Source organism: Astatotilapia calliptera, chromosome 17 (assembly GCF_964374335.1).
Source record: "Astatotilapia calliptera chromosome 17, fAstCal68.1, whole genome shotgun sequence".
In the NCBI taxonomy this organism is placed as follows: Eukaryota; Metazoa; Chordata; class Actinopteri; order Cichliformes; family Cichlidae; genus Astatotilapia; species Astatotilapia calliptera.
The window spans coordinates 15,616,809-15,636,523 of NC_137438.1; the positions used below are offsets into that span (position 1 = coordinate 15,616,809).

Sequence of the window (19,715 nt, forward strand, 5' to 3'; positions counted from 1 at the left end):
GCTCCTTTGTAGGGGGCACCGCAGCCCCCCATTCAGTACAACATAACGTGGGAAAAGACAGGACTGCAGAGAAGCAAAGCCCTGTCTGAAAAATCTAACTGTTCTGATGTTGTATAGCAAAAATCTAATGCTCTAATCTCTCCCGCTAGTACACTTCAATAGACAAGCGCAAGATCAGAGTGCTGGTCAAAACAAAAAGTGGACATGAGCTCCTCGCTGTGTGGATTTGTTACAGAGGGGCTCAGGAGTGGCACGAGAGGGGAGGATGAGGGGATGTTTCCTTTTTTACCACGAGAAAGGCATTACAAGAATCTGAGACAGGAGTGAGTGTGTGCTGATAACTGCTACAATACTGAGCTGCTGTAGAATATCCTTTCACTTGTGATTGTGTGTGTGTGGAGTTTAATTGGGATTACATTAGCCTGACATCAAAATGAAATCTCCTTGAACTGAACTGAATATGGGCATTTGTACATGAGCTACTCTTTGTATGTTCTCCAGTACTGACAAGAGCTGAATGTTTACAATACAAGTGATGCAAAAACATGTGCTCTACTAAAAGAAATTTAAGCTCCACAAAAAATAACAGTTGACTCAAAGCACTTTAGACTACAAGCACACTATGCATTTATCTAGTGTTTTATTCTAGAAACTTTAAGCGCCTTATCTACCTTACTTCAACAGCCAATCCTCAATCGCCCACAATCTAACATGCATATCTTTCCACAAAGACATATGGAGAACATGCAAACTCCATACAGAAGCTATGAGGTCAGAGTGCTAACCACTACACTGCTGTGCAGCCCAATAGGGGCAAATGTGAATTTCTATTCCATTTCAAATTTACATGGTCATTGAATCGTAAAAAGGCATAACTTGGTCATGCGCAGTTAAAGGGTGTCCTTTGAAATATGTACCATGCACGTAGGACTTTCACTTTATAACAATATAAGACCAAATTTAATAAAGCAAAATAAAAGTCTGCTCTAATAAATTAAAACAGTAAATGAATAAATACATGAAAATGCAGTCTCAGGAGTGAAGTTTTCATCTAAAAACAGATTCATAGAACCAGAGAGTACCAAACCACAGGGAGGCACTAATGCTCTACCAAAATTTCTAAAACCAGACGTCTCAGAGTGAACTTGAATCCAGAAGCTATTTAAAGAAACCTTTGCCCCACGGCTGTCACTGAGGAATGCTGAAGTGGGAGACAGTGATCACACATGCAGGGCTGTCCGATGCCAGCACTTCAGATGGCCCTGTGCTACACTGACTGACTGCATATTAAATTACATATGCCTGAATGCATGAACATATATTGTGTACACATACATGCACACAACATCTATGCCGAAAAAGGGGACGGCTATATGCAGAATGTTCATAACTGAAGGCTTTGAACATAAAATGAAATCACTTAGTCAGGGCTATTGAAACTTCACAGGGACTTTGTGCACTTCATTTTAAAAGAACACAGTTTGTTTGAGGTAATGTGTTCCTACTTCTCCTTTGGAGCGTATTTTTCTCCTTAAGTCTCAGCTCACACCGCTAAATGGCTGTGTATTTGTGTAAAAACACACACATCTGCTTCTCATAGGGCCCACATCAATCACTAAAGCAATGATGGCAATGATGGAGTTTCTATTTTTAGTGTTCCTATTTCAGTTACAATGTTATAATAAATGAAGATAAGAATGAAGATAACTGTAATGTGTATTTTTCATTGATGACAATAATAAAAAATAAATAACATTTTGTACGAGCACTGTAAAAAGTAAGAAGATAAGTTTAGCATTTCAGTCTATTTTTTATGAATTCATGTGTGAGAGAACACTGAAACCCTGGATGCACACTAGAGTGTGTGTATGTATTTATGTATATACTTGCGTATGTGTGTACTGCACTACTCACAGCTATTTGTCATTAATCAATCCTTGCAAACACAGAGGTTAAACCTGAAATATATTACTGATACAGTAAATATATTAGTGATGACAGTGGTAATCTTATTCTGACAGTCTGACAACACAAAATAACAAAGATTACATCTGAGAAATTAAGCACATGACCACTTCAGGCCAAAATGATCATAAGAGTTTTTCATGACTGCCACAACTACACTGCAAATCAATCTGGAGTTAACAAGAACTGGAGAAGAAATGTAAACCCGAGGCCATGCAGAGAAAAAAGACTAAATTTATTGCAAAGCGGCATGCCCGTGAAATGAAATCATCCTAATTCTCCAGGACTTTTCCAGCATCAGAGCATAATCCAATACAAGAGAAGGAGGGGAGAAAAGAGAACATTATAACTTTTTTTCCAGGCTGTTGCACCTCCAACTTTTACCACACTATGTTTCATGAGTCAGGAACAAACTCAAAGTCCCATTATTAGAATCAGAAAGTATTAAGACCTGAAATTTCACAGAAGAAGAAGATCCATTTTAAATGTTTTCATTGTCCCTTTCCACATTTCTTTTTCTTAAAAAAAAATCTTATGCCTCTATTAGAAGTTGTTTTGTTACCATGGATGGTAGGAGGGAAGCAAAACAGTTTACTACCCTCTGCCCTCTGTTTAACTGGGAGGTTGCATGTGTGTGTATGAGTTTGTGTGTCCTCCGGATTGGCAGACCATTGGGAGTTTTCCCCCTTTACCGGTAACAGGAGCTCCTTGATGCCAGCTAGCTCAACATTTTCCAGCCATACTCTCTGGCAGTGCCAGCCCGCTAATGCAACTCTGCAGTGGGAATGTCTGATTGTGTTTATTATGCTGCCATGGTCCATGCTTCACGGTGGTTAAAAATTATAATTTGTAAACCTACTTAAATCATCAAGAGAGCCACTAAAAACATCCCCAGGAGCTAATTAAAATTATGGACTAAAAAAAGAGGGATTAATGCTTGAAGCATTCTAGAAACCAGATAACACCTGCATGATGGCTGTATGCTGCAGAGTGGTTCTTTACGTATGACATGCAATTACATATGTGGCTGAGTTCACCATACTAGGAAAGACACTAAGCAATACAGAGAGGTGCAGTGCGCACTGCCACCTGTTAGCAAAAGGGTTCCTGCCCCAAACCCCAGCTGGGGTCTATATATGTGTCAGTCTGTGGGTTTCCTCAGTATGATTAATAAGTATGTAAACTCTGTCTTGTAGTCTAAATCACTTTGAGTGGTCAGTAAGACTAGAGTAGTGCTCAATTAATGTCAGTGCATTACATTTGAATGTGCTCAGTCTAAGTGGTGGGTATATTGATATTTAAGACATTAAATTCGTCTTCATTTGATTCGGATTAATTAAAACAAACAAAAAATAATAAAAAAAAAATCCCAGCACAACGTAATCTCTTTGTCACTCTAATATTTCATGGGATGATTTGAAACAACATTAAACTACAGAGACCACTGGTTATTGCAAACTGCAGATACTGGAGTGTTGTTTTTATATAGGACACACAGTGTCATGAATTTTGAATCCACAGAATTGTGGTTCAGTGTGAATGTACTTAATACTGTAAGCAAAACTAAAGTCCCTGCAAAACATTATATTACACTTAAATTTTAAGAGAACTTAACAAGCAGGAGAAGGCCATGTGCTACTGTTCTCACACTAAAAAAGTGAAAACCTAGCCTTAAAAGTGAACCTAATACACCTAGAAAACTTTTACAAGGTTGTAAAAAAACAAGAAAAAAGAAAGAAACTTCAATGTATTACTCTGAGATAGAACTATATACAGTTCAACTCTATTTTCCAGTGAATAATCATTTCTTCTCACACCACAAGACTCATAACACTATATCCAATGGTTTGGCCAACCTTCAGAGAAAATGTGACTCAATGTTTGAGATTTATTTACTGGGATAATTCATCAAGAGGAAAATTTAAAGATTGGCTGTCAGCAGAGCAAAGCCTGCTGAAGAGAGCGACTCCAAACTCAAACCCAAACAAAATACAGAGAATATCAGTGTCAAAATTCTTAACACAAAGTTAAGAACACAACGTGTATTGATTTAATTACTACGTTCAATTCAAAATAAAGGACAAAATGTATCTCTGTCCATCAGCCACAGGTGCTGTTTTCTGGTCTATCTTGCTAGGTGTGATCTATTAGGCGTTAAACATTAAACCAAATTTAGCCTTTATGGTCTCTTAATTGTTAGATAAGCTCTCTAATCAACAAAAGGAAACAAAAACTCAATTTCTAATCACGAATTTATTCATGATTCAACAAGGATGAGGAACCAAATGCAAAACATGGTAGGGGAGGTAAGGGCTGGTATACTAGACAGAGGTGCCATAATCCCGAGTCTTGACTCATAGTTGACTTTTCCTTATTTTTACTTCCTTTGTCTGATTAGCCTCACCTATTCTACCTAACTGTTCTGTCTTGTCCTGGTTAGCCCTTGTGTGTCAGTTAGTAAATACTGAAATGTCTTACCGTACGTGTTCCCTGCCTGCTTGTTTGCTTGTTTGTGTTTATTCGTTTGTTTGCTCTTGTTTGTTTATTTGTTCCTTTTTTTGGATTTTTTTAAATGAAATGAAACAATAACTTTTAGTTTATTTAGACATAAATTTAGACATAAAGGGACTTTTTAAAATTTGCTTTAATTTCGGTTCAGCAATGAGAGCTGAAATATGAGAGTTGTATGAGTTTAGTAGGTGTCTACATGACTCCCATCTATTGTTTTTAAAAACTGCAAAAGCATACACCTGGTTTCAGTTTTTTAATGGCACATTTGATTCAAATAATATTTGATGGTGATGACCAGATAGAGTAGCATTACTTAATAGTGGTTTTATAAATATAAACTCTGTCTGAGATTGAATGAAAAAGTCTTCATCCAAATGTTGTTCAAACTTCCCATCTGCAAAATATATATTTTAAGTTCACCGGGAACCTTATGATCCAAGCACCATCAATGTGCCTCATAAAGCAATCATTCAAGAAAGAATTACAGCTGCAAAATCAACAATATTTAAACCTCAAGGCAGTAAAATAGATCTGAGCTAATAAGGAGTTTTTGCCTGTCAATAAGTTTAATGGAACTATATGAATTCCAAAAAAAAGTACTTTTAAGTACTTACACACCTCTTCATGTAGCAATAATTATAGGCAGAAGACATCACAGGGTTAGGAGGATGTCAGACTGAGGTCTCATCACATCTCCCTCCTCACACTGTCTGTGTCTTTGGGTTTGACAGAAGCATTCCCAGATGTGGTGGCAGCAGCTGTGTATGAGTAAAGAATGGTGTAGTGCTAAGGAGGTGTCAGTCGCCCATCAAGGTCTTGGAGTAGAATGGCACTGATGGGTGGAGCGGTTCAACTTAGAGGGCTTCAACGGCTTTTCCAACCCATCTGCCAGATTTAATGCAGTGGGTTGGAACAAGCAAAACAAAATAAAAACAACACCCCCCCGTAACATTTTGACTTTGCAAGTTGATTTTTAAGCATTTATGAGCTGGAGTGTTTATCTTTCAACCCTCTTCCATGCATTGTTTTGGCCAAAGACATACTGTATGTAAAGTGTGTTGCATGTCAAGATGAGGTCAAGGCGAATGTGCTACATGCAGCCTGCGGGAGCAGTTTCAGTGTGGAAGTATGGCTTGCATGACTCAAAAACCTTGGCTGGCCTCGGTGTTTAGCTGCAGCAATCGCTGTGTTTCCATGGCTATTTACCATGCATGCCATTGTTTTCCTTTAATGATGCCAAGAGAACAAGAGGCATGAAGCAAAACAGGATAAGCCTCTCTTTAACAGCACACACTGTGTCCAGACGCTCAGATACGGACTACGGATTATTGGTGGATTATTTACATCTTCTCCACAGCAGGGACAAGCAGGCGCCTGGGCCAACCCCATGTTATAATACAGGATCAAAAGCACTCAGCATTGTAAATGAAACTGGAGCCTGTCAGCAAATCATCTCAGCTGACACATAGTTCTTAATGAAATCACATTAAAGGTTATTTCAGAGGAAGCAGAGGACATAAATAACAAGTAAACCCTATTTTATCACTGTACAGCTGTAGCAGCAATCACAGGTGGGGGTTTAGGATTCATTTTGGAGCTGTTTTGTTTTCTGTTGCTACATCACCTGAAGAAAACAGAGCATTTCTGCATTGATTCAAGATTTTGAAGATTTCTTCACAGTTGAAGAAGAACGATCAGTCCTGTTTCCCTCCTTCCTTTCCCATTTCCAAAATCCATTTACTTTTACATGTCGATATTTCCCTCCATCATTCATATGCCAAGAGCCTGTATTTCCAGGTTTTATACCAGCCTCTGATTTGTTGAGATTATTTTGTCTTCACAAACAATTTGTAATTTGTGGTATCCCGTGCGGCTGTTTCAATCTCATTCACAGATTTATGTATTTTTTGGTCCAACACTTGTTATTCGTTTAATTTTATCAAAAGTTGGCTCATTGATTTGCCCATTTCCAAGAAAAGAATACAAATCTAAATTACTGCATTACTAACCATCAGTGTCAACTTAAATTAATTTCAAACTACTGCCTTTTTGCACGTTCTTACACTCATTTAATTTAATAAGCGCATTTAATTCAATTTCTACTATTGTTTGTGTTTCTGTTGCCAAAAATATCATAAAAGTTTAGCTATTGAAAGACTGCCATTCCTGAGACAGATAATATTTCTTACACTAAGGTTTTTAAAGTAGGCTATATTTAACTTTAAATTATGAAGAGCTTTTAACTTAAGGCTAAATCAATCTTTAAATTGACTTATCTAATAAATTACTACTCATGAGTCAACTTATAGTCAAAGCTCAACTATTCCTTCTTTATGTTCTGCACATTCAAAATAAAGAAGTCACTGACATTTTTCAGGCAACAGCTTTGCCCATTCGAGTAAAGCAACCTTATCAAATTTATAGTGTAGAAACAGTAGCTTTTTAAAATGTTTTATTTTTATCAGGAATAACAGAAAAATAGTGAGCCAGGAAAAATGCTGTGGTCTTGGCTTTGTTTAGGCCTGGATGGAACCACAGACAGTTTACTACTCTTGACCAGTCATAGGCTAAAAGGTTACAACTACCACGGAGTTAACAGTGTCTTTCAGTTTAACCCACAACTGATGTCGTGTATTTTTAGGGGGGAGGGTGTCATAAATACTATATCTAATACATGTCAGGTGAGATCATTTATCGTTTCTGCCCGACTGAAAGGCCTTCTGGAGCTATTTAACAAGAAGCCCCATCCATCGTTATAAAACTACAATTTTATATGATACAGAGACATACGAAGGTCAGTATCTTCCAGGTGCAACACAAGCTGAACACCTACAACTTTAAATTTTACTGGATAAGTGACTTTAAAAGGCTGGAAATGACAACAGGTCTGTGAGAGTCCACTCACAGAAACGGGATCAGATGTACCAGCATCATTTTCCCTCCTAACCCAGGCTGTCTGAGATATCTGACCCCCGGAAGTGAGTGGAGACTGTGACTGATGCCCCAGAGCATGGAGCTTGGAGCTCCAGCTGCTAATGCAGCATGATACTCCCATAGAGAGAAGGAGAGCAGGGAGCAGGGCCTGAACTCAGGCAGCTTTTGAGGTTAAAACACAGCTGCTGCTGATGGCTACAGGCTTGGTTGCTCTGCCAAAAAGGAAACCTTATCAAAGGAGCACCAAGAAGTCAGTGGAACCCTATGTGTCGATGTCCAAGTTAATAGAGTGAAAGAATTCCTGCCCTTTGGTCTCTCTGACAGAGCTATTGTGTGTCTCAATATGGGTAAAGGACAATCATATTTAACCATGTTTACTGGTTTGCAGACTGTGCACCAGTAGTTATGATGTCACTTTTAGCATGTGCAAGCAAGCATAACTGTTGGTGAGTCACTGGGGAAAAAAGGCTATATCTCTCAGCTTCTTGTATAAGAAGATAATAATTTAATGTCAAATTGCAGAGGACTGTAGCGTCACACAATGTAAAAAAGTCTAATCTGACAAACGTGTAGAATTCTATTCCATTAGGCGACAGGCAATAGACATAAAATAAAACAATGCAAAGTAAAACAATCTCTCTCCTTTCATCTCAGACAGCGCTTAAAATTATTGTCACATCGTGGCCCCAGTCAGTTATTGTTGCTTAAAGCTCCGCTTGTTTTGTATTTATAGTATAATGTCTGCCTCTTGGAGCTGGGCAAGCAGAGAGGACAGCAGCTTTTTCTGGTGGCTTATGCACATGCATTGCGGATAAAGCTCTGTCTTTAATGGGAAACTGATGGGAGACCAGCATGTGAGGCCGCTGGTGCTGCTTTCACTGCTCTGAAGTCACTTGTGATCTGCACTTTGTGTGGAAACACAGCTAACATTAGCATGTAAACAAGCTTAAGTGATTTATCATCATAACAGATCTGTTTCCGCTCGCTAACCACCTTAGCCAATGTGTGATGAAAAGAAGATTGAGTGTGGAAAAAGGTTATTAGTAGCTCCTTAAGTACATTAGCAAGGAAGGCTCTGATGATGATGATGGAGAGGTGACAGCAGCTCTTAGTATGTCCACTAAAAAAAAAAGAGGCAAGTTGACCAAGTACAGACACTTTCAGATAAACATCTATGAGAAATCACTTCTTTGAATGAATATAATTCATTTAACCTGTTGTGTTGCCAATAATCCACCTTAATTTTTCATAAATATTTTTTGTTGTTGTTTTATAATTATATTATTTTTGATATTTTTGTACAAGTTTCCAATAATACTGTACAACTTATCACTGTAAACCATATTTTGGGGGGTAATATATAACAGATATTATTTTAACTACAGACATAATAACATTTTACCATTTTCTTGTAATTAACAAATCTTATACAGAGGATAAAACGAAGATCGTTGCATTTTACTGTCACATTATTGCCCCTTCTCCACAGTAATGTGCATAATTCCACCCTTCAAAAATTGTAGGTCATTCGGCCATATTTGACTACAAAAAGGACTACTGTAGCGTCATGCTTAATCCCCTATATTTTTCTCACATTTCACTGACACCAGCCCTCAATGTTTTCATCACCATTTGAAAAATATATGTATAAGAAAACATCACATTTGTGACCAAATGTAAACTGCCGTACATGTTACATATACAAATGTTAAGTACCCAAAGATAAACAGGAAGAGCTTCAGTTTCAGATATTTGGCCAGGTTTTTAATTCTAAAATTTGCATGGAGAATTCAGTTTTTATTTCCAAAAGCCTCGACTGTTTCCGTTAAAGTGATGCAATAATCATCACGATTACTTCTGAAGGCCTGAACCTTAAAGATAACTCTGCTCCCCTGCTTTCTAAATGATTTAGACTCAGACTCTTGTCTATTAAGAAACATCTTCACCACTGTCACCTCTGTGATCATAAGAGTTACACTCTGTGAGTCATACAGCACCCAGTAACCTTAATACACCATTGCACTGACTTTATCTGCAGGCTTTGGTATTGGCTGCTTGACAAAAGCATGTTTTTAGTTCTACAGAACTGGAAAAAAGTTGTCAAAGATTCTTCAGCCTCTGCCTGTGTTTGCTTAGTGCTGTTAACTCTCACAGTGGAAACACTTGAGGTCTACAGATTGATAGGAAACCTTCCTGCTAAGCTGATTTTACTCAAATCTCCCTTTGCTCTGTGGTGATGCCAGGACTTATCAGAAGACCTCGTTACAGGTACACATTCTGTAATGAGCAGATAAAGACAAGAACACACATTCTCCACTATATTTTTAAAAGTTGAAACTATGATTTTCCCTGGATCGTACATTCCCCAATACTTTGTCTGTGTGTGAGGTGGCTCCCTTTATGTTATTTCCTGTTTTATTTTGATATTTTCTCGTACCATGTGCCTCGTATTTAGTTCCTGCTCTTGTCTTGTTATTCCTGATTTGTTCCCACTGCCTAGCCTCATTACTTTGTGTATCTCATGTCTAAGTCTCCCCTTGCCCTTTGTCGTGTCCTCTCTCATGGTTGTGTGTTTTTCCAATTTTTTTTGCTCCTGCCCTGCTCAATGCATGCCTTGGTTTGTCTCCCATTTTTAACAGCAATAAAGCTAAGTTTGAGCTCATTTCTTGTCTTGTGATTCCTGCATCTGGGTGCTAATTCTGCCTCTTACATATCTTAAGCTTGACAGAAAGAATAATTCTGACAGTTCATTCATCTTCAAATCAACAAAAATGCTAACCTTTAAGGAAACACAAGCAGAGAACAAAGAGAGTCAGCATAATCCACATGTCTAAACAGCAAGTCATTTCTAAGCCATCTCCTTAACACAAACTAATACCTGTTCCCATGCCTCTGCTCTGCACACATGCAGGCAGCCTGAGCAAGGCCAAGCAAATACTTTCCATCAGTTTGTGTAAGCAATGATAAACACATTATGTCTAATCATAAGTGTATTTCATGTTACAGTTGGGTCAGAGCCCTTGCAGCCAAAATGCCCAATTTTCCCATGGTTGTATTTCAGAGGGAGAGTAGGTCTGTGACTCATTTCTGTGTTTATGGCAAGTCTAAATTATGGTATCAAGTTCAGCTCAAATCGAAACAAGTGCCAACTATCATGGCAGACCATCCCTTGCAGGCCACTTCTGTCTTTGGGATGCAGTGTAACTCAATCTATCCCTGAATTTCAGGCTCTCTGCTTGGAGTCATTTTCACTGTACAGGGAGAGACAGAGCAGACAGATCTGAAAAAACAAACACAGACCTTTAGAACAAAGTTAGTGGTTCTTTTATTTTTCAAATTTTTTCAAAGAAGAAATAGAAACCACGTTTTGTGAATGAAGCCCAGCTGACAAACAGAGGAGGACCTCCGCACGCGCATTTGTGTTTGTGTGTGTGTGTGTGTGTGTGTGTGTGTGTGTGTGTGTAAGTAAACCTGAATTTCTGCAGTTTTACAAATCTGTATTTCTATGTTTCTATAACCTATAATGGATCCTGCTATTCAGCTGAATCCTTTGTCATGTCATTTCACTAGTTTACAATGTGATCAAGAGATGCTGATATTATACGGAAGAGTCGAACATGAAAAGATGTGAAAATAGTTTTTAGACCACACTGAAGGTCAAATTAAATTATTCGTAGGAAACGATGTTGAAGGAATATGATTAAATAAAATGTAAAATGTGTTATGTAAGTTTCGACAACCAGATTTTTTTTTAAATTCTGTGCTAAAGAACAGTTGAGACAAACTAATAAATAGTAATAAAGGTTTACTGATAAGTTAGCAAAGATTGCTGAAAGATTTTAAGACTGTTAATTATCTTTATTTATTGAAAGGCACTTCTAGCAGGTCTATCACTGCACTCCATGTTAGCTGACTCACGTCAGCCAAACTTTTACTAGAAGCTTTGATCGTTGCGCTGTGATTGAAATTACTCTGACAATAATGTACATATTCTCATTCTAAAATTTATAACTATGTATTATCCCCTCTCTATGATCTAAACAAAGAGCAGACAGTAACAAAGTGGCACAAGGTTGTACCTAGTTCTTGCAGATGTCTAAATGAGGAAATGGCTAACAGAAAGCATGCTCAAAAAATCAGGAATAACGAGACAGAGGAAGTTAAACTGAACATGACATACAAGAGACAAAACAACACTCAGGACAGAAACTAAGACATACCAACTTGACAGAGACAAAAGGTAAAGACACACAGAAACTACGAGACAACTACAGAGACTGGGCATGGAGAAACCAGACAGAAACAACTGAATGGTGAACAAAGATAAACTTTACATAGAGGAGAACAGGATGACTAGATAGGGAAACATGGGAAGACAAAAGTCCAAATCCAGATCAGACTGTGACACAACGAAACACAGAAGGAATAAATCAGGAATAACAAGACAACTACAGATAACAGTACTGGAAACAAGAGACTGCTAACATAAACCAGGAAGTAACAAAACATGGAATCACAAACAGATGAAAACTAGACAAAGCACAGAGAACACAGGCGAAACATGCTGAAGAGAAAACAACCCTAATCACCTAGAACAAAACCTGGATATCTAGAAAACCTGAGAAGATAAACACGAAACATAGAAGGGGACAGCACCAGACGCAGGGACAAAAGGGATGTGAGAGTACATAATGTCAGCGTGTGCTGTGTGGCAGGCAGGATGATCGACCCAAACGCAGGACTCAAGACGGAGGAAAAAACGGCTGCTTTTATTGCTGGAAAAAACTAACACTAAATACAAAACAAACCAGAAACTATAAACCTGGTGATGGCTGGAAACACGGCGGGAAACACACAGCATAATGAGAGTGCAACGTGACAACAAGCAGGGGAAGATAAAATACAGGTAGGATAACGAGAGGATGGGGAACGGGTGGAAACACAGCTTGGACCAATCAGACGTAATGAGACAGGGCGAGCAAGCAAAACTCAAAACACAGGACAAGGACTACCACAATAAAACAGGAAACACACAACAGGCACAGAGGCACGGACTTGATACTGAACAGAAGGAACATGGAGCAAATCAAGAAATCAAGAACAGAACTAGAAGAGAACTAAATTCTTTGAATAGCAAGGAAGCACTAAAAGAAAACAAACTGTGTGCACTGGGTCCTAAAACCAGGGATTCAAATATGTGAGTGATGGCAGTTGCTAAGAAGTTGTTTACTGCTCCTCAACTGGCTGGTGAGTGATTGCTGGATTTTGCTTGTGGATGCAAAAGAGGGGTATACAGCACCAAAAACCTAATGGTTGCTTTGATTGCTAGCAGATTACCACGGTTGCCTTTAGTTTGTATAGAAGGCTCTGACAGCAAACCCTTGATAAATAACCACAGAACAGTAACAACACTTGAAAAAGTGTCAAATGGAAATGAAGACCATGAAGACAGTTTGCTTTTAAAGTAAAAGTTACCTGACCAGTGAAACCAGTGAAACCAACACGTTTGATCTCACAGCTCTCAGTGAGTACACACTAATAACTGTTTCCCTTTGTAAGAAGCTGAGAGTAAACATACACTGTTAATTTCAGTGAAACAAAAAATTCAAGTACTTTCTTACATGGTAAAGACTGTACACAATGAAGTTCATGTCTCGAGCCAATGCCATTATAGGTACATTACAGTTTAAATTTGCACAAAGTTAATGTATAAAGAATGTCTGTAAGAAGCAGCATGTCATGTCGAAACTACATATATTACTGCCAATTAGCTGCTGGAGGCTTTTTGTGAGCAATTGAACTTTTGAGCTTTAATCCAACAGAACCTCTGAATACACACAGACACACACAAGTACAGTTACGTACAGGACTTCATTAACAGTGTGACCAGTGGATGACGAGATGGCTCTTTAGTAAATGTACAGACGCATGTGTAGATGTTTTCAAGCACCGCACAGCAGTTCAATCACACATGAATGCACTGGTGTATAGCTGCACGTACTATGTAGACTGGATGCGTGCCCTCTTTTTTGTTGTCTGTGGATGAAAATCAAAGGGACAGGAAGTGTAGCTAGAGGGCCTCACTGCACTGGACCATCAGTTGGCAGGATGAGAAGTGACTGTATAATCAGACAAAGGAGGGGAGGGAGAGTGGGAGGGGGAGCTGGAAAGAGGAATGCATCATATAATGAGGGAAAGACGAAAGGGAGGGTCAAGCAACAAAAAGATACAAAAATAAATAAATAAAAGCGATGCAGAAATGAATCAGTGCAGAAGTCACAACAAGCTTATTTCTGAATTTTAGCCAACTAAAACTTACTAGCCTTCACTGGGTTATGTAGCTGTGGTGTACTGTGTTTGTCTCACACACAAACACGCATGCGCAAAAGCACATGGAAAGCTGTAACCTGGATTCAGTCATTGAGACTGTCATGTTTGTGAAAACATTTATCGACAATGATAGATTCCCAAGTCTCTTAGGCCCCAACCTTAACCATCACCACATAGTGCCAAACCAGCCTAAATCTAAAGGCAATTATAGACAAGTGTTGCGTGTATACATTTTCATATCTGAACTTGTCGTGTGACATATACAAGCACACATCAAACACATGGCATTTTTACAGAAATTTATTGTTAAAAAATGCACAAGAAAGGGGGATTCGGGCTTTATCCTATTCTCATGAGAAGGTAGCAGAAGGAAGAATTTCATGGGGTGATTTAGGAACTGAAGCTCTATCACAACTGCTTTCATACATATTTCAGGTTGTCACTGGGGCAGTTTGACCTCTTGCTGGCAGAGTTGGAACAACGTCTGAGTAGGCAGAGAAATAATTTCATAGAACCAGTTGACCTAAAGCAGTTTCTAGCTGTGGCATTTTCAGTAACAGTGCACGTTTTGAGCTATGAACGCACACACTAGCCTGAGTAGTCAGATCTGTTTATTTGTATCCAAAAAAATCTGAAAAATCAAGCTTGATTAAATAAAATAAATGCCACATTTTTTTCCCAGTTGCTTGTGTAAAGGCCTTAACTTTAAATATAAACCTATAAAGTCCTGAACAAATTGCTAACAAATTGCTAACAAATTTACGAATTCATCTAATAGTCTAAAACTTGATGAGTTGTATTTTCATGTCTCTATTGTCATGAATTTCTTTTATTTTCTGTTCTTAAGTTGACAAACATTTGAACAGCATAGAAATGCAGAAAATTGCTATGTAGTTGATCTTATTATTACAATGTTATTACCAATGTATTAACAAATTTAATTTTTATATGGTATTGTGCAATTTGATTAATTACCTTTAATAATGCTTTTTTCTAAAACTGTAATTATGCACAGTACTCGGATATGTGTTTAGTGTTTGCAATAAATCTTTAAGCTAATGGTAAAAAGTAACTAAAGCCTTCTAGATTAAATGAAAATGCATCTTCTCAGTAAGCTTTAGATAGCTACACTTTGTCACTGGTTTTATTTCCCACGTTGCATAACCAACAACAGCTGAACATAATTGAGAGTATCTATGTTTGTGTTGTGTGTAAAGCTCTGGCTGACAGCTACCACAGTGTCAGTCAGTCTGTCTGTGTGAAGAATCCAAACATATAATCATTCTGAGGACAGAGGGGACTTCAAGACAACTCAACACTTTGTGGCTTTGAGCTATGTGAAGACTTTAAATGTTTCAGATATCAGGGTTCAAAACTGTTTTGGTTGAATTTTCATGGCAGCATGCACCGCCTGCTAGTCTTCACACCTCTTTTTTTAAGTTTAAATGAAATACAGTACTTCACTTAATTGCCAAATAATATTTTTTTTCCTCTTTGGGCTTACTATTTTTGATACCAGGTTTCTGCTGTGTTAAATGAATATAAAACTGCACACATGGGAAAACACCGTGGCACTGCCAGTGAATTATATGTTCCCCCAGTGCCTGGCTGCATGATCCAATGTTGCGGCTGTACTTCATTAGCTATCTCCTCTTTACCTTTCTCTGACAAATTCAATAAATGCGCATCTGGTTCCAATTAGGCTCTCGTTAGCAATAACTGGCCTGGTATTTACTAACAGCATTACTCAACACTAGCTGGCTTGGCTTGGCTATACTAATCTGAGACAGGCCACATAGCTTTCTGGGCTTGTTAGTAACTTGCCAATCAACTCTGCCCTTCAGAAACATGTTATCTCTAAAAAGCCTCCACATGAATATCCCCTAGTATTTATAGTCAGCAGTTATTTTATGTTTAGTCCCAAGAAAATGCTAGTTTAGCTTACCAGCAGTTATACATTTATCTAATGCTGATACATTTCTATTTACATTTTCTCTATGCAATGAGGTACCTTGGAAGTACCATATAGTTTTAACGAGGCACTACCAAAAGACAAATCAAATAGCATCCAACGTAGATATAAAATACAAACTGGGAAAAGGTGTGGGTCTTTAAATTCAAAGATCCTCTGCAAGTGCAGACCACTGCTCACTGTTTTTCAAAGTTCAATAAAGAATGCAATTGTTTTATGTAAAAATCCATTAATAAAGTATAGTATATGTGGTACTGGAAAATATTGTTATGAACTACTTAAAGACATGTTCAGTAGAGGATTCATGTGCAGGTTAATGTGTTTTTCAGAGGCTGTCTTGGAGTTGTGAGGTATTTGTATGGCACTCAGATTCATCCACTGTGGGTCACAGCTTCTTTTTCAAATGGAGAATTTGATGGTCTAATTCTAATGTTTCACCGGCAAGAGAAAATATTTTCACAGGGTGGAAAGGGTACTGTTACTTGGAATTCCAATCTAGGAAAAAGAAAAAAGAAAAGGGTAGCTTTGAAAACATGTACACTGTATACACAGCAAACATATTTTAATAGATGTTCCGTATTTAAATATGAAAACTGAGCAGATGTACTAATGACTGTTTTCAGTGACAAATTTATTCATATTTTGTGCTCCAGCAATTATTTGTGGCCGCCAAGTTGCAACCACCAGAGTTAAAAACCAAGGACAAAAAGGGCAGTTCGTTTGAGTTTAGCTCAAAGAGAAAGTCAAATCCAAAAGACTCCCATGTTAAAATTCCCAACTTTGAAGAATTAAAAGAATTTAGCTTCTCAATTTGTAAAAACTAATTCATGTGGAATGAACTGCAACTTTAGCTGACTGCTGTCAGGAGTTTTTGGGTCTGTTTCTGTTATTTCTGTTATTGGTGTTGTTTGGAGCACTTGTCTGTTAAACAATTAGGCCTGCTGTGTCATACAGACTATTCAAGAAGTCTGTTCTTCAGTTTTATTGACTGAAGTTTTGTCTGTTATTAATTAATATTCATTAGCAGATACCTGTGCACCCCTGCAGGTTATGAAAAATTCTTGTTGGTCACTTCTGGCTCCAGGACACATGACAATATAAATACATATGACCAAATAAATTAATTACTGCTTGTTTATGGTAGTGAAACAACAGTATAGTTCACTGATGTTTTTTTGAATGGGTTTTTTCACAACAGTGGAGCTCTTTGGCCCAGAGGGATGGGATGTGTAAGGTTCTTGATATTCACACTTGTTAGGAGGAAACAATCACTGTATTCATCCTGTAAAGGACAAAGGGTTTTTCAAAACCTAATCAGGTTTTAAAACATGTTGAAATAGTCAGGAGCATGATGAAGAGAAGCTGCTGAGTAGTACTTAAGCACATAAATACTATTGAGAATGTCAGTGACAGACAATATAAGAGCAAATGGAAGAGTGTTAAAGAGAAACAGACAGATAAAGCAGTGTGGGACTAATGTAGACAAGTAGAAAATTTCAAATAGAAAAGCGAGCAACTGATGAAAGTCAGGAGTTTCTTTAGCTGCTCCTGGTCTTCCTTTCCCCCCCTCTGCTAGTAATTATTCCATTTCAAGGCTCCCTCAATCATAGATAAGTCAAAGGGTTTACCAAAAAGCACCTGTCCCCAAAGCACAGAAGAAAAACTCAGTTTCAACACTCCATTCTAATGTGCTGATTCCAGGAACCTTACATTGGAAATAAATGATGACACATGGGTGCTTCGATCAGTTCCAACTGAGGATTTTTTTTTCTTTTCAAACATACATTTTTCCTCCCTTTTCTCTGGCAGCTGGATAAGTTTTCTCTGGTATGTGAGGGGGGAGGGAGGAAAAAGAAGGTTGTCTGTACTGAGGTCTGTTCGGCACATGTTCCTCTTTCACAACCTTTTATAAGTTATCCCAACTGAGGAAAAGAAAGAGATTTAACAGTGGGAAAGAAGAAGAACAACAGACAAAGTCAGAGTCTGCAGAATGTGTCTGAGGAAAAAAGAGAAAGATGGGTGGAGCAGAGGAGATGACGAGACAGCTTTGATTACTGGTTATTACCAGCCTGCAGAGAGACTCTATTAAACAATAACAAATGGAGACCATCAGTCAGTCCATCAGTAATAGGCTACAACAAGAAGTCTGCTGATGGGAAACACACATACTAATAGTAAACGCAGGCAGACTTAAAAGATATAAAAGCAACTTCATAAAAATCGAAATTAAATTTCCACTCCTAGGTGTTTTTGAAAGAAAAGTGTCACATTTGCCAACTCTTTGGCAGTTTAAAGGAAAAAAGCCTGTTTGTCTAACGTGTCTGTATTGCCCGAGTTTACGGTAGAGAGCAGTGACGCACTGACACTTTTGCACCTTTTGGGTGTTTTGGCATCCAAATTTTTTATCACTGCAATTTTTTCCTAAAGCTTTCTGAAATTAAAGTTTACCTAATGTGCATCGCATTTATTAGTTATGTTGTCTATGTGTTATACAGAAGCATCAGTAGAAGCAGCTCTACTGTGAGTCCATCCCAAATCACTAAATTCCTCACTCTGCACTAATGGTGCAGGGCAACAAAAGTGATGAGTATTGAAGAACACAGCTCATGGCCATATATGAGGGTAGAAATGTTGACTGGCTGGTAAATTAACAACTTTAATTTCATGTTCAGCTATCTTTTCACCTATAACACTGATATAGCATCTACATAACTGTGGAGACAGCACCAATCCTTCTGTCACCTCCCACACCATTCTCCACTTACTCATAAACAAGATCCCAGGACATGTCAGCTTTTCTACTTGGGGCAGAAAGTCGTGACTTGAAGTAGACACTCCACCCTTTTACTTGGTTTCAGATTGGGAGGACTAATTCTTATTCCCACCCAATGAACTGCTCTGGCGCAAGCTACGACCAGATGAAACTAACAAAACCAAATCATCCACGAAAAGCAAAGACAAGATCCTGAGGCTACTAAAGCGCGAAGTGGCAAAAGGTTTCCTTTAACTTCTGTCTCTAAAAAGATTATCAGTATCAGTGAAAAAGGAAGCTCTGGCAGAGTCCAGCACCCACTGGAACTATGTCTGATTTATTAATGGCAATATGGACGATGGTTGTGTAGGGATCGAATAGCCCATAAAAATTGGCCAAAAACCTTATACTCCCAAAGCAACCCCGATGAACAAATTTCATCTCCCAAGATGACAAAGATCCCACAAACCCTTGAATATCCAGTATTCCAAGATCAAGAAAAAAAAAGATTCTTCCTCCTGAATCTGGGGTTTGACCAATGGATGTACTCTCTTCATTCGTACCCTAGCACAGAAATTTCTGTTGTTTAACTACCTCATTGATTTCTCCCACTCATGGGTGAGTAGTTCCCTCTTTCCCAAACTCTGCCTCTGTCACCAAAGTGGGGCTGAGGAGATCCTTGAAATATTCTTTCCATTGCCTGACTGTATCTTCCACTGAGGTCAGGAGCAGCCCATCCCCACTGTACACTGTGTGAGTATCACTTTCCATTCCTGAGTCGCCAAAACTGATCATTGATCTGTGACCTAAGGTGTCTGGATAACATGCACTTATGAACACCATTATGCTTGAGCATGACACTTATTATGGAGAAACAGTGGTACAGGGAAGGCCAAGAAAAGCAACCCTCAAGTCTACAAAGGAAAACCCCAACATGCAGAGAATCAACCAAGTATATCCACCCCTGTCCACTGACTCTCACAAAATTTCAAATCAATTCAGATCAGTTCAGTTTTATTTATATAGCTCCAAATCACAACAACAGTTGCCTCAAAGGACTTTATATTGTAAGGTAAAGACCCCACAATGATACAGAGAAAACCCCAACAATCACATGACCCCCAATGAGCAAGCACATTGGCGACAGTGGGAGCGGCAGCCATCTGCTGCAACCAGTTGGAGGTGAGGGGAGGAAGACAAGACAAAGACATGCTGTGGAAGAGAGCCAGAGATTAATAATAACTAATAATT

General features: G+C 38.4%; 1 protein-coding gene across 3 annotated transcripts in view; it reads right to left on the reverse strand.

The window, feature by feature from the left end:
* Positions 1-19,715, reverse strand: part of pde4dip (phosphodiesterase 4D interacting protein) — a 95,865-nt gene that overhangs the window by 48,820 nt on the left and 27,330 nt on the right. The window lies entirely within an intron of this gene.